The sequence below is a fragment of the Python bivittatus genome, unplaced genomic scaffold (assembly GCF_059951505.1).
Source record: "Python bivittatus isolate LINGU-HERP-01145 unplaced genomic scaffold, Pbiv_v1 ctg000070_np1212, whole genome shotgun sequence".
Taxonomy (NCBI): Eukaryota; Metazoa; Chordata; class Lepidosauria; order Squamata; family Pythonidae; genus Python; species Python bivittatus.
In genome coordinates, this window is record NW_028277034.1 from 37,817,757 (window position 1) to 37,833,430 (window position 15,674).

Consider the following 15,674-nt stretch of genomic DNA (forward strand, 5'->3'; position numbering starts at 1 on the left):
CAGATCAGTTGAGGAGGAGGAGGTGGCTTCACAGGGGCTCTCCTGAGGATCATGACATGAGGGCAAATGCTCCAAGCCTATATTACATGTGGGAGGGAGGGAAGGAAGGAGGAAAAGGAAGGAAGATTTCCGATGCTCTCTGCCAGCTTCCCACAAGCAAAGTCAATGAGGAAACCAGAAGCAAGTTGCAAGTCGCTCACACTCCCACTGCTGTTTTGCCCTTGGTCATTTTCTTTCTCTGTTTAGATAAGGAAGTATCTCTGAAACAATGACTCAATGGGTCATGGGTTGTCTAATTTTATTATACTAGTAAGCCACTTAGATTCACCTGAATGAAGTGGCATAAAAGTACCCATAATAAAGTAAACTGCTTGTATGCCCAAAGATTAGGGATTAAAAATTATCAACGAAATGAATAAAAAATAATAAATTAGATATACCTAACCATAAATAAATACATTTGCTGAATGTTATTAGTAATATCTATATTGGAAACTGTCTGAATGGAGTAAAACAACTATACTGAAGATGAACAGGCATGTTTTAGGCTAGAACGTTCTACTCTGTGGCATGGCTTAATTATACAGCATAGAGAATGAGGATTGAATTGCAAAATAAACATATGAAAGAAGAGTAAATGGTCAATCAAAAAGGAAAGACTGAGAGTTGTGGCTGAATGCAGCTGATGACAAAACACAATTTTTGAAGCAGTGTATGGGCTTAATAGAAAAATGGATGGTTTGTAGGAACAGAAAGGTAAGGAGAGGTATAGTCAATGGTGTTGGTATAAACTAGACTGGTTTCTTATTTCTTTTTTACTTTCTGTGCTTTGTGTAATACTGCTTATCCCAAAAGAAACAGTTTGTGTGTGTGTGTGTGCACGTGCACATGTGTATGTGTCTGTAAAACACAAAGAGAGCAATAGACAGAGATATGGGGAAGAAATATATGAATAAACCTGAAGAGTGCTATATGTAGCACTCAATATCAACTCAGTATCAAAAAATAGGTTGGAGAGTAAACTTGAAGACACTTCCACAGACAAGTACTTTTTCCTGCTATTAAAAAATTATATGAAAACTCCTATTCATATATCTGCACCAAAGTTATCTAACTTTTCTCTCTTTGCCATAGGAAACTGATTCAAACAGAATGTTTAAAAATAAAACTGCAAACTTGCTAGCAACCAATTCTAAAAATTGAATATTACAAAAATTATTATTTCCAGTCTTTCCCCAAATTATTTATAACCTGCCTTTCTATTCAAGCTATGTCTTTATGATGTCACTGAAGACCAAGAAAGCTCATGGTTTAGTTCTGTTTCAGGTTATATGTTTGTAATTGAATTGCTAGTTGCATTTGTTCCTGTACATCAGAAAAGTTAATGTTGTTGGGAGTATTTTTAGATTAGAAAGATAAAATGGAGGAGAGAAGAAGTGAAACTATAATAGTTTAACAATGTCCAGTAAAATATACAACATACTGCTTAACAATTCTGGCAGAATTAATACCTGCAAGCCATCAACTGATGGTTTCTTTCCGATTTTAAAGAATACAAATATATGTATGTATGTATGTATGTATGTATGTATGTATGTATGTGTATGTGTATGTGTATGTGTATGTGTGTATATATATATATATATATATATATATAGATATATATACACACACATACATATATATACTGCTACAGCAGTGATTATTTGAACACTGAAGTTACGTATGTCCACCATCTACTTATTTTTCAGGGGATGGATATAAGGAAAAGCAGGGATACAAAAGAAAAATAATATTCTAAGAAGATGCTGCAAATACTACAGTAAAGCATCAGAGATTGTACATGGCTTATACTGATATGCTAAAACAACTTATTCAACTGGTTGGGAGATTAAAGTATATCAAATAAATATAGTCCAAGAAAAAATTAAGAAAAATAATTCCTTTTCCTACTGACTTTATATTAGATGCTCTTTCTTCAGAATTCTATGCTTGATGTGACTAATAAGTGCCCTTTTTAGTGCCCTCCTATCCAGCTTATGCTCACAGCTTTCCTCAGTGGTTGTGGTGTACCATATACTCAGGAGCGGTCTGAGGTAACTCAAAGTTGGAACTGATTATGATGTCATCAGAAGTCAGATACATGGAATTCCTTATGTAGAACTATTGTTGAGCTACACAGACCGAGTAGCAATTTTAAAAGTATTATAGGTAAATAAGTATTTCCTACCATTTTTTGTTATTAATATGCTCTGTTTAAGTTTTGCCAGAAGAGATATTCCACAATATCAACTATGCCCCTTTTTTAGCAATTGTTCCTTGAACAATTCATAGTAACACTAGACCAAATGGAGAAATAAAGCCTTCGAAATTTCAGCTCTTCCTTGATATCTCACTATTTCAAAGCTGCACAGTTTCTTGCAGAATAGGAGGGTCCAATTTAAGAAATAAAATAATTAGCAGATTATTTGTATATAGAGGACCCCAGATTTAGTTCTGAAATTTCTGGATAAGTCTTTCTGAAAGTTGAAAGAGCCACTAGAAATCACCATAAACAATATTGAATTTGGTACAACTTAGGTTTCTATGAAATTATTATCACTAGTAGTATTATTTATGTATTCTGGAACAAAGTACCATTCATAATTTCCATTTAATTTTAAACTATATGTCAACTTTATTTAGAAAAACGGGGTATGTAATCTGCTTAGAATCAGTTTCAATTGGAGCAGCATATAAACTCTAGAAATAGACATATTTATTTAACAAGATTTTCAGTAAAACCCACTGGATCAAAAGAATTTTTAAAATTCTTTCCTTACACAATATTTTGGTTACTTCTAAACATTTTCAAAGACATTAACCTGAAAAAAGGGAGAACATGCATTTAAATACGAATTTGTGTTGATTCCTATCCACTGACAAGAATCTACAAATTCAGGATATGCAGCTATCTCCATTTAATTGTCTCACATTTCCACAAAATTACTAATCTTTGTCACAAGTTTTTCCTTTCATTCATAAATATTGTAGCAAAGAGCCAACAAAATTACCCTTGGGCATTCAATCAAGCTTTTATTATGGCCATAAGGCCAAGAGCCAGAACTTTATGGCATAATCCACACTGCATCCTTAAGCTGTTCCTGTCCTATGTTTACATTTCCTTGATACTAAAACAGCTTAAGAAGATTTTGTCCAGACTGAGACACTTTGGCAACAGTTCACAAAGTATTCAATCTGGAATGCAGGCTAACGCATCCTCCCACTAGACAACTCCCCTATGGGCAGGTGAAACTCTTCCACCTCATGTGGGAAAAATGATGAAATGGCGCACTGCTGGACATTTAAAAAAAAAATATGACAGGGAAAAGTATCTAGCTCAGGGAATGACAGCTAGTAATTTAAAAAAAATGTTTCTGCTGGGTCTTGAACCAGCAACATTTGGTTTGTAAGGGAAGTGTTATCACCCTTATGCTACTACAGCATTCTTAGCAAAGAGAGCTGGTGAGAAAGGAGGACCCAAAGCAAGAAGGGGGAAAAGAGTATTTCTAAACTGCCACAGGAAAATCTGCCTAAAGGTTACATTTATAATTAATTGGGATGTGTACAAGGCAACGTTGTCTTTTGCTGCTCTCTAAAAGTGATTGCTAATCTATTCTGGCAATAGGGCAACTGGATAGTGCAGATAATCCCTGATGTATCTGAGGGAACATCAACCTCTATCTTCTCTCTGATTGAGAAGATGCTCCAAAGGATATTTATAGGATATGTGGAACACATGGATTATGTTCAATGACTCCTATATCTGGGCAACTGAGCTCAATGATCTTACAAATGAACTTTAGATAATAAATTTGTTTTGTTTTAAGGTGTTAAAGCACTTTCCTGTTTTTATTCTCAAGTAAGTGGTTGCGACCCAAGTAATTCATTAGGGTTCTTGCTAGTGAGTTTCTTCAGTTCCTAGGAAACACACTGCCTTTCAGGTACTCATATATCTGATTAGGAAAGCTAATATGATGTTCTATAACAGCTTAATAGTTACTGAAAGAATACTTCAGAGACGACAACACAATTTTGAAAACTGTCTTTGATCTAGACATTTTCATTAGGAACAAACATTTGAAAATGTTGTTTTGCTTATAACTGTGTTTCTCTGCATCTATCTACTTCTCTCTTGATTACTTACTGGCTCACATAATATGTTACACCATAAATGAGGTTTGTTTGGTTTAGCATCTTCTGTGAAGCCAGCCACTGTAGTCTGTAACCCGTGGTTTATAGATTAAGGTGGCATGTAAATACAACCAATTTTGGCTTTGGCATTTTCTTCTCCTTAGCCCTACCAACGCTGACTGGAAATGCCAGGAATTAGGCCACAGATGGACTGTGTACAAAATATATGTATGTTCTAGTTACTTAGCTATATTTTAATTGTGTTTAATAACAGAAGCATCTGCAGGGGGATGAAAGAAAGTCGAGATGATGGCTGAAATCTTGCAGTTGCAGCCATCTAGACTTTTTTCATGAACCCCTAACCCTTGACAATATCAATAATTTGCTTCTTCAAAAAAGTTTTATTCTAGGGAATGGTAATGAATTTACATAGCTGACATATTGCAAATATCAGAGCCAATACAGCATAGTGATTAACGTGCTACACCAGGAATATGGAGACAAAGGCTCTAGTCCACTCTTACCCCTGGTAAACTCAATCAGTGACTCTGGGCCAGCTGTGGTCTCTCAGCCCATCTTATCTCACAGGGTCATTGTTATGGGGAAAATAATTTTTTTATTCAAGAATTTTAGCTTTACTAGTGCATACTGCTTATTGTATTCTGTTTATTCACATCATATTTATACATTTTATTTTATTGTTCACTTTCTTTCTCTTTTCTTTTCCATTTTTTTTGCTGGTCACTCACCAAATTTAATAAAATCTATGGGGAAACTAAGTTTTGTAATGTACATGGATAAAAGTGCACACCAAATAAAAATAAATATGCATTTGCCTCTTTTCTGATTTATGCCTACTGGCAGGTGTGAGTATGTATACAGGGATAATTCTTATGCTTAGTGTTTCCTAAAACAATCCCTCTTCCTCCATGCCTGAAGTTCTGATAATATCAGCAACTATATTATATGCAGTTCACTTAACTGAATTTTTGAAATCTATCATTACAGATTCATTCATTCATTCATTCATTCATTCATTCATTCATTCATTCATTCAATTTAAATAGCTGCCCATCTCAGACCAGTGACTCTGGGTGGCTAACAACAACAGCAGACTCAGTAGAATAACCAATTCTGAGTCTGCCCATATTTTTAAACCCAAAGGAATTCAGTGGATTTATTCCCAGGTAAATGCATATATGTTTACATCCTCAGAGATAATTTACCAATAATCCGGTTGTAACGTAGGTGACTGAATTATCAACATTAAAAATCTATATACTACTAAAACTCTCATTGTGTTTATCTTTTTATATCTTCACAGTAGCCCAAATGGTGCGTTATACCACAATAATTTTTGAATCAAGGTACCTAAAATCCACTAATTTAAAGAATGCGCAAAAAATCCAGGACCCATTACTTCTGGGGAATTGAAATTTCCATGATGTTCAGACCAGTTTTATTCACAAAGTTGTGGCTGTTGCAGTGTCCCCGCGGTCATGTGATTGTGATTTCTGACATTCCCTGCCAACTTCCAATAAGCAAAATCAGTAGGGAAGCTGGCAGGAAGTCAGAAGTCGCTCCCACTGTTTTGACCATCTGTGGTCATTCTGTTTATCTGTTTAGGTAAGTAAATATTGACGTATTGTTGAAGTTTGTTTGCCACTACAACTATTTTTCTATTGATGATATATACTTTTCTTAGATGATCATGGGATCATCCAGCAAAATATGGTCAGCTTAAAATTTAATGTTCATTCTGGTCACATCAGACTGCACTACCTTTCTCTCAAAGGATGACCCAATAGGTCACAGGCTTGTCCAGTTTGCCTTACAGAAAAAGACAACTGTAATCTAATTGTTTTTTATTATTTTATTCCATGGAGCTGCCCTTTAAGACCATCCGGAAGCTGCAACTGGTCCAAAATATAGTGGCATGGGTAGTTGTTGGTGTACCACATGTAACACCAATGCTCCGCAAAGTGCACTGGGTTTCAGTACAATTCAATACTTCCTAGTACAATTCAGGATGCTGGTTATCACCTATACAGCAATTCATGGCATAGGGCCAGGTTACTTGTGGGACCACCTACCTCCAACTGACTGATTGTCCCACCAGATCTGACATACTGGGCATGCTCTGTGTCCTGTCTATAAAGCAGTGTCATCTGCCAGGCCCCAGGTGACATACACCCTCTGTCATAATGTCTGCCTCTGGAACAGCATAACCGCTGAAATTTGCATGACCCTGACCCTGTTGGCCTTCCTTAAGTCCTTGAAGACCTGGTATTTCCCATGTGCAGTGGGCCAGGATGTTGGATGAGTCCATCAATAAAGGTTGGAAATTGAATTGTCAAGGATTGGGCTCGGTTATATTTTTTTTCCCTTGTATTTTCCTTATTTGTTTTTTTCAGGTTTTAATCCTGTATAAGCTACCCAGAGATGCAAATTGCAAGTTAGATGGTCATATAAACCAATTCAATAAATAAATAAATTATCACCAGCATCTATTGTGCTAAGAGTGAGTAACTGGTCCAAAATCACCCATTCAGCTTCCATCAGTAAGGGTACACCAGAATCTGGGTCTTTCCATTTTTTTTTAATTAAACTTTTATTGAGATATATAAAAAGCGCAGTTAAAATACAAATCAGAAAGAAAGAAGATAGAACTAAAAGAAAAAGACAAAAACTAAAATAGTGAAAACAGAAAAATGAAACAGAAAGTGACTTCCGACTATCTCCAATACAGATATAAATACAAATTTAAAAAAGGTTAATATCTTACCACTAATTAATCCAAATTCACATTATTTCTATCAGCACAAACCACCTAATCATTAAATCCCACAATCAAAGCTAAGCTTCATTTTTTTCCCACACAAGCACGTAATCTAAGAAGGGTTGCCATGAGGAGACAAATTTAGTAGTAGTATTATCAGGGTCTCTCCATTCCTAGTTCACCACCTTAATCACTACTCCATACTAGCTCTCTACTATATATCTATGCCTCTGTCTTTATGAGTTGCTTTATGAGCGCTCAAGCCTCGTCATATCCCATTGGGGGAGGGGGGGCAGACAGGATCTAACTCAGATAGACACTATTTCTCCAATAATGTACTTTTCCAAGAAGTATCATAATCTTCCACTAGCATTAGTGGGACTAATCATATTAGAAAAAGGGATAATATTAATCAAAAGCTAAGTATGGATATCTATATCTCCATCTTCACCATGCCTGCCTCCAATACTATTTCAGCATTTGAAATGCAACAAGATACTTAGAGAACAGTCTTTAGAAACTCTGTACAAATTCCCTGGAATGAAGTAAGGAAAAGGGTCCGGGTGTATTCCATATAGAAGTTGTGCCATCAATTTAGGCAGCACCATCTCCTTTTTGCAGCCAAAAACCTGGATTCAATTTAACAAACAATCCATTGGTGCTATATATGAGATCAAAATGCAGATCAGTTAATCACTGGTAACCATCCACTTCAAAATATTCCACAAGATTACACTAAAACATTACTTCATGGATGGTACGGTAACACTGCTCCAATTTTTCTTCTTGGCTGTTTCTTTCAGTAAAAGTAGCCTCTCTCCCAAGTTTTCTCAGCATTATGTCCAGAACATGTGGCTTTTTAAAAATCTCCAACTACCTATTACCAAAAGCTCTGACTTTTGAAGGAGTAAGGCAGGTATTTAGTTCTAGATACAACACTAAAGGAACTCAGATTAAGACTTCCTGGCTTTTGACCTTTCTACTTGCAAGAAAGGCAACAGAGAGAAATCAAGAGCGTACTTATGAATTCTTGATGAATCACATCTCAAAAGAATTTCAGTTGATCATGAACTAAGCCACAGATTTTTACTAATTATTTTAAAGCAAAAAAATAATATTTTTATTAGATCCAAAAGTTATTTCTATTTATGTAACTAACAATTATCAGGTGTAAATTCTACAATAAGATACAATCAGCACAATTCTATAAGATCTCAAAGTGAAATAAGGGGCTGAAAATCTCTCTCCCCCCCCCCCCTTACAGGTAGTCCTCATTTAACAACTGTAATTGGGACCATCAACTCTGTTGCTAAGTGACACGGTCATAAAGGGAAAAATCACATCACCATGCCAGTTTATGATGGCAGTTCCAGTTGCAGTCATTAAAAGAATCACGTGCGGTTGTTAAGCACGATATCACATGACTGTGACTTGTGACATCCTGCTCGCTTCCCCATTGACTTCGCTTGTCAGAAGAAGCCAGCAGAGAAGGTTGCAAATGGTGATCATGTGACCATGGGTTGCTGCAACTGCTGTAACTGCGCGCTGGTTGCCAAGCACCTGAATTGCGATCATATGACTGCAGGGATGCTGCTTTGAGGACCAGTCATAAGTGTCCTAGTTCAGTGCTGTCATGACTTCAAATGGTCACTGAAAGAATGGTCACTGAGCGAGGATACCTGTATTTTACTGTATTCTTTAAAGTCACAAGGCCAAATATATTAGTTGGGTAAACATTTTCTTTGAATGAAGCTTTCAGTACTGCCCAAACTAACAAAACAGATATGAAATATTTTGACAACTATCTAATTTTCAATCTGTAAACCATACCAGATAGCCATGCAATCATTACATGAAAAAGAAAAGGAAAGGATGGAATATTTTAATGTCATTTATAAATAGTGAAGTTTAAGATTTTCAGCATGATGTCTGAACTAGGACTTAGTATCATTATCTGCAAATCAGGCTACTATGGCTTGCTTAACAAATCATGCATAGAAATCCTCACTTAAGTCAAGTTCAAACTCAATCATCATTCTAAATGAATTAACATACTTTTGAGTCCAATAATTATTTATTTTTGCCTGGATACATAGAACATTCATGTATTTTTAAATTTATTCTAAAAATAGTCTTGGTCCTTAATCCATTCACATCACCTGCGTTCCATTGGAGTTCCTCGCTCATACTTCTAAAGCTAGAGCTCCCCATGTTTTTTCATGAAATATTTTCTTGGCTTATTTTCCAAGAGAAATTAGTCTGCTTTGTATATCCAGAGAGAAAGTGCTAGAACTGGTAAAATGTTTGTTGAGTACAAGACAGACACATGCCAAAAAAAAAATTGAGCTACAAAACTGCAGCATCAGGTGTTTTATTTGAAAATAGGGGTTTCCTCAAAAATAAACACAGAATTGCTTTCCATCTGATCTTATACGTATTCAGAGGTTCCCACTGAGTTCAATAGGATTGTGCAGTAAGCATGAAAATGATTCCAGCCTAAGACTCAGCTTGTAATTAAACAGCAATGAACAATATAGTTAAATAGCTTTCTGAACAGATGCAGCTCTGAGGAAACAGTAGTTCATCTGTCTTGCAAAAACTTTCTTATCAATGCCTGTTTCAGTTCCTAAATAAATTGCAGAGCATCTGCTGGGACAGTATTGTCTGTGATTCTTAACGTCTTTTGAAATAATCTGGGACAGTAGCATCCCTGGTACAATAATCCTCCTAACAGGCTGAGATCTTAAAGACAGAAACATCTCTGTTAAGAGTCATCTTCCAAATCATTTTCCCAGCATCTGCTCAGCATACAGTAGCACTGTATCCATATTAAAACGAAGTGTCCTGTATTCCACATTTATATAGTGTTCACAAATATCTGTATTTACTATATAAATATCTACTTAAATCTACAAAGCTTTTCTGTCAATAATCTCCAAATAAAATCAATTAAATAAAAGAAACTGCTAAAAGGTTGTAACTTAAGGCAGCTCATTAAGAAATTGAAATTTAGTTGAAAGCAGAAGTCAGTTAAAAAAAAGAAAGTAAAGTCTGATTTTGACATCAGTACCCTGATTACAGACAAGCTACAGACAAACAATATTTAAGCAACTACAAAGCCAGAGCATAAGAACACACTTGGGAATATGGTATGAAGGAAAAAACCAATTTTTAACTACAACACAGCTCATGAATACTTCCAATCCAACAAGTTAAAGCCCACCAGATTAGCCTATGATGAAGAAGATGATGATCAGGTAAGATGAGCCAAAATCCCAGGGCAACAGAAGTGCTGTGGAAAGGTTTCTTCATCCAATTTTGGACAGAGCTGTGCTTCCCCCAATGGAGCAGGCAGATAATCTGGAGGCATTTCTAGAACCCTCATTATGAATCCAGTCTCATGGCCTCAGTGGCAAGCAGTACCTTCTTCAGCTTCATTGGTCACCAGTTATCAGATAGTCTGATCACAGGTAACCTAAAAAAAGTAGATTACTGTAATGGGAAGCATACAGAAGCCCAGAACTTGCAACTAGCGCATAATGCATCAATAGCTTGTTGAAGGGGGCAAACTATCAGCAAGAACTTTATATTTTCTAACTGAATTGCAATAGTTGCCAAGTTACTAAGTTAAGTTCAGAATGCTTTGGTGGCCTATAAAGATTTATATTGCTAAGGATCTGACTATCTTGCAGAGTGCCTTCTTTGTTATGTATCTACCTAGGTAACAGGTATCTGACTGATGGCACAACATTTCTGAGGAATTAAGTGGTGACACCCACAAAATATTTTCATTACAAGCACACCAGTTGCTGAATTCCCTCCATTTTTGGTTATGGTTGGTGTTGAGCCTTCAATGCCAACTCACAATGTATTTATTTTATTTACCATATTTATACCCTCGTCACTTTGAAAAAAGTCTAGACATCTCATATACCAGAAAACCATCTAAAACAATAAATAAAATAATTAAAGCATTATATCCCTACTTTGAGATTGTTTTATCAGTGAAAAGGACAGCATTATAAAAAATATCTTGCTTATGAATAAAACTATTATCAGCTTTATATCTGATATATTAAAATCAGGAGCCTCAGGTGCTAGCTTAGAATCCACAAATAAAACTCTGGATGATCTGCAAAAGATTAACAAGGGCTTCTTAATAATTTGACAGTTTATTTCATTTCCCAATAAATAAGGAACTACATGAGAATGCTTGGTGGACAACCAGGAAATATTTGCATAAGAAAATATTTCCGCACTTGGTTGTGATACTAAATACATATTCCTGGACTGAGAATTTCAGAGTGCCCTGTTACTGAATGTTTGTCTAAATTTACCCATCTGAGCCAGTCTTTTGCATCTGTCTCTAGTTAGGTGTCAGAATTCTGGTAGAAAAGATGAGCCTGAAATCTGCCCACGCTTTCATTGCACCGCTGAAATAAATGAGCTTTAAAACTGTCAAGAGAAATGAATAGTATTGCTGAAAAATAATCACTATATTAGCTGGATGGTCTGGGTCTTCCGGGCTGTGTGGCCGTGTTCTGGAAGTTTTGTTTCCTAACGTTTCGCCAGCACCTGTGTCTGGCATCTTCAGAGTGCAGGAGCACAGACAGGAGCAGTTCTCTCTGTGCCCAGGGTGATGTGACCCTTTTGTGGGTATTTATAGAGATCTGAGGGGGGGAAGGGGGGGGATTGGGTGTGTGTTGTGGGGGTTGGGTTACTGAGTGGCTGCTTGTTTTGGTGTCAGCATCTGTGTGTATCTTCCTGGGGATTAGGAAGGGTTTTTTCTTGTTAACGAGGGGCTGCTGGGGGTGATTAGCAAGTTCATTGTGTGAACTGTTCACATGAACTGGTGGTTGAGCTGAGTTCCTTGACCTTTTGCAGGCTGTATTTTTCAGGATTGGTAGCCAGGTTTTGTTGATTTTTAGACTCTCCTCTTTTTTATTGAAACTGTGCTGGTGTTTGTGAATCTTAATGGCTTCCTGGTATAGCCTGGTATAGTGGCTGTTGGTGTTGTCCAGTATCTCTGTGTTTTCAAATAGGATTTTGTGTCCAGTGTGCTTGAGAGCATGTTCAGCTACTGCAGATTTTTCTGGTTGCTGTAGTCTGCAGTGTCTTTCGTGTTCTTTTATCCTGGTATGGATGCTGCGTTTTGTGGTCCCGATTATACTTGCCCGCAATTGCATGGTATGCGGTATACTCCTGCGGCGGTGAAGGGATCCCCTCACCTGTACTAAAGCAGTTATTCTCTAGGTAACTCATCTACTTTATCTCCTTACTGGATGTATATTTCTAAGGGGAAAAAAGGGAATCCACATAAAGTTGGCACAGGTAACTAAGCTTCCATTCTTTCTGAGCAGTTGGTGTTGGCAGAACTAAAGCATTAAAGTGTCTACTTGGCTGCTGTGTTGAAACCACTTACCCAGGAACATTTCCATTTTTGTAACTATGATTGCTTTCAGTGGTTACAACCTTTATGAGCTTCTTCTCATGTTACCCTTTCATTTACATAAGCTGACTTGTTTACACTGAGCCATGGACTTTGAAATGTGAATCAGATGTGCTCTTTTTTTGGCCTAAAAAAGGATTGAGAGAGAAGGGGATGAGCTTCCTCTTCCCAAACTGAATTTCTCTTGCTTTTCTTCCTTAGATGTACCTTGACCAGCTTTAGAAGATTCCCTAAACGTCCACAGAAGATTTGGGGTCATGTATGACGAAAAGTATTTTGATCTCCCAGTGGTTCTATTGGTAGAAAGGACATAATTGGATCCTACCGCTGCACTTGATGAGTTTTTAATTACAGTTTTTTCTACTGTAAAAAAATAATTTAGAAAATATTGGGTTGGATATCTTTAGTGCCCTCTGCTCATAAAAGGGTGCTTTATGTTTATTATTGCAGGATGAAGTAGAATGAAATCTAAAAATATTTGCTACTTTGACAAACACCAAAATTGTTACTGAATCTCTCTATTGTATGTTTGCACAAACTGGATCACGGCCTAGTAAATTAACAAACCAAACTGAGAAATTTCAGAGGATCTACAAATAAACTGGCATATTATGACAACTGAAGCAGATGACATGTTTTAATATGATGCAATTAAAAGATGAAATCCAAAAATAATGACTAGAAGCATTAAGAATATTGCACTGAATTGTTACAAACGTATAACCACTACAGAGACTTTATAGACTGGAATGTCTATCTTCCACAGAGTAAGGCAACAATCATGCCTAATTAGGATCATCAGAAATTCTAATGTGTGTAATTGAAGTCAGGAAGCTGCTCATATAAGAATGTAGCAGCCAAGGTTAAACATGAGGAGTATACTCTCCACACTATTAAAAAAGAAAAAAGAAACATCCTTCTGGGAATAGTCTGATAACACTTCATTGTACACACATCGTAGTAGCAGGAAACCTATCTGCTTTTATGTATTTTCCTCTCTTCCTCATATAGCTGGTTTCATCACACAGTCTCCAATTCTCCAGCCGTTCTAAAGTACTGTCTATTGACTTTCACAGAATGAAGTATCTTCAGGTTGCTTTCTCAGATATATATACTCAGATATATATACTGTACTAACTACATTTACTTGGAAAGTTTACTTCCAGGCAAATACACTTACCAAAACTCACTGTCTAAGCTTTCCAGGTGTCTATCAAGTCAAGTGAAAATCTATAGAACACTTTAACAACTAGTTATTTTCAATTATACTTTTCCTAACATGAAGAATATAAAGTCATTTCTTTTTATTCTAAGGATCCATGGTCATTTTCTAGGACCATTATATATTCCAACCATGTGCATACAAAAAATCCATTCTATAAAAAACACAAAACATTATATGAAAAGCACAAAACAGTAGGAATATGGCAAACATTGCTATTAATACCTGTGTTATAACAATCTAAAAATCAATCCTTATATTCACGCTATTCCTACTGTCCCTTTACTATTTAAATATACGAATTCTTCATTAGCTAAGATCTTGAAATAAATCGAATGTAAAAATATGTCTTAGAACTGAATGGGTTCATATCAAAACCAGAAATAATTCTACCAAATGTGACCTTCCTAAAGGAAATGTCTGTATTTTTAATAATATTTTGTACCAATGACATCAAAACAGGAAGGTATTGCAGTTTCTGGGTGTAGGTAACCGTTCTGGAAGTTCTTTAATGCAATAATAGTTGATGGCGCTCCACAACTTTCAACCTAAGCAGCAGCCAGTTTGTAAAGAACTTTACGCCGCAATCCTAAAGAACTTACCTGGAAGTAAGCCCCAATAGGCTAATTCCTGCCATATATTTTACAGCAGAAAAATCCCTTCCAATAACCTATGAACTGCACTTCGCCTTTGCCTTTAAAAGAAAAATACGCTGAGCCATTGAGGCATCATTTTTCCTTATGCAGAACTAAACTCCTGGCTGAAACATCAAGTTCTTGAACTTACCTATTTTTTTGACGAAGGCAATAGTCGCAAGGCACGAACTGCCTTCCAACACCCAGCAGGAAAGAATTCTTCAGAGCTTCCAGGCTCTTTAGCACTTGCCGCTCCTTCTGGCCAGAAACAGGGACACTCCTCCCCCTGGGCTAACAGCCGCAAGGAGAAACAGCTAGAAGAAAGTTTGCCCACCCTCTATCTTCCCCTCCCGGTTTTCATCCCCCTGTCACTTCTGGTCGCACACCTTTCTCTCCCCGCCTCTCGGGAACGCCGATGCACCGTTAGACTGCCTGTGCAACAGCTGGGGAGGCTTTCACAGCCGGAGAGCGGCGGCTGCAAGGCGGAGGAGCAGATAGAGGCTACAGGCAAGGCAGGCGTTTCTGTTTATGAAGCCGCTGCTCTGTTTCCAGCCAGCTTCGTGCTCTTTGCTTGTCCCCTCCTCCCCTCTTGCCTGCCACAGCCTTGCCTGACATCATTCATTCTCTTACATTCACACACACGCCCACTCCATTTCCAAACAGTGACTTATTCTAGCCCCGCTGCTGCTGCTGCTGCTATTGGAAGGCTGGGCTTGAAAAACCGGTTAAAGACCTCTAGAGGGATGGATATTTATTTATGTGTTATTTATTTATATTTATAGAGAGGGGTGGGGAAAAGCCCCATTCCCGGCAGCAAAGGTGGGGAGAAGGAAGATTTGGCGTAGGGATTAACATTTGGTTTAGTGGAAAAACTTCATTTCTTTTCCATGAACCATTCGAGCTAGGGAAGGAAGGTGGAGAAGCCTGTCTGCAAAATTTTGTTCCCTTTCATAAGCCGCCTTAAAGAAACAAACACCTTTTAGGATGAAATAGGGACAGAAGCGGATGTTTCCAATGCTGCTGCTCTTCTCCAGCAATTCCCGGTTTTCTGTTCCTCACCATCCCATCTCAGGGTTTGCTTGAGCCCCACGTATTCGCCCTGCCCTCCTTCAAACTCCTTCCTTAGCTACAAATGAGTTTGTGCCATCAAAACTCTAAAATAATTTAGCTGTAGGATTAAGAAAAGGTACACAGTGGCCATTTAGCTCCTGCTTGCAGAGAAGTATTGAACAATTTGAAAGGTGCCCTTCCTCTAGCCTACATTTTTAATTACGGAATCCAAAAGAAAAGTGCATCACATGACAAAGCTGTTTGAAAAGCAAAAAATAATTACTTTATGAGAAATTAAGGATATACTCCCAAATGTACTTACTTGGAAGTAAGCCCCACTGAACAGCAGAAGATAATTCAGGTAAG

General features: G+C 37.2%; 1 protein-coding gene across 2 annotated transcripts in view; it reads right to left on the bottom strand.

Moving 5' to 3' along the window:
- LOC148216878 (phosphatidylcholine:ceramide cholinephosphotransferase 2-like) overlaps positions 1-14,834 on the bottom strand; it is a 37,562-nt gene extending 22,728 nt beyond the window's left edge. Inside the window, exon 1 of one of the 2 annotated variants that reach the window (XM_088132991.1) lies at positions 14,410-14,795. The gene's annotated coding sequence lies outside the window, so the exon portion shown is untranslated. Of the gene's footprint in view, positions 1-14,409 lie in introns of both variants that reach the window. The other variant, XM_088132990.1, reaches the window with a different exon arrangement.
- Positions 14,835-15,674: the final 840 nt, after the last annotated feature.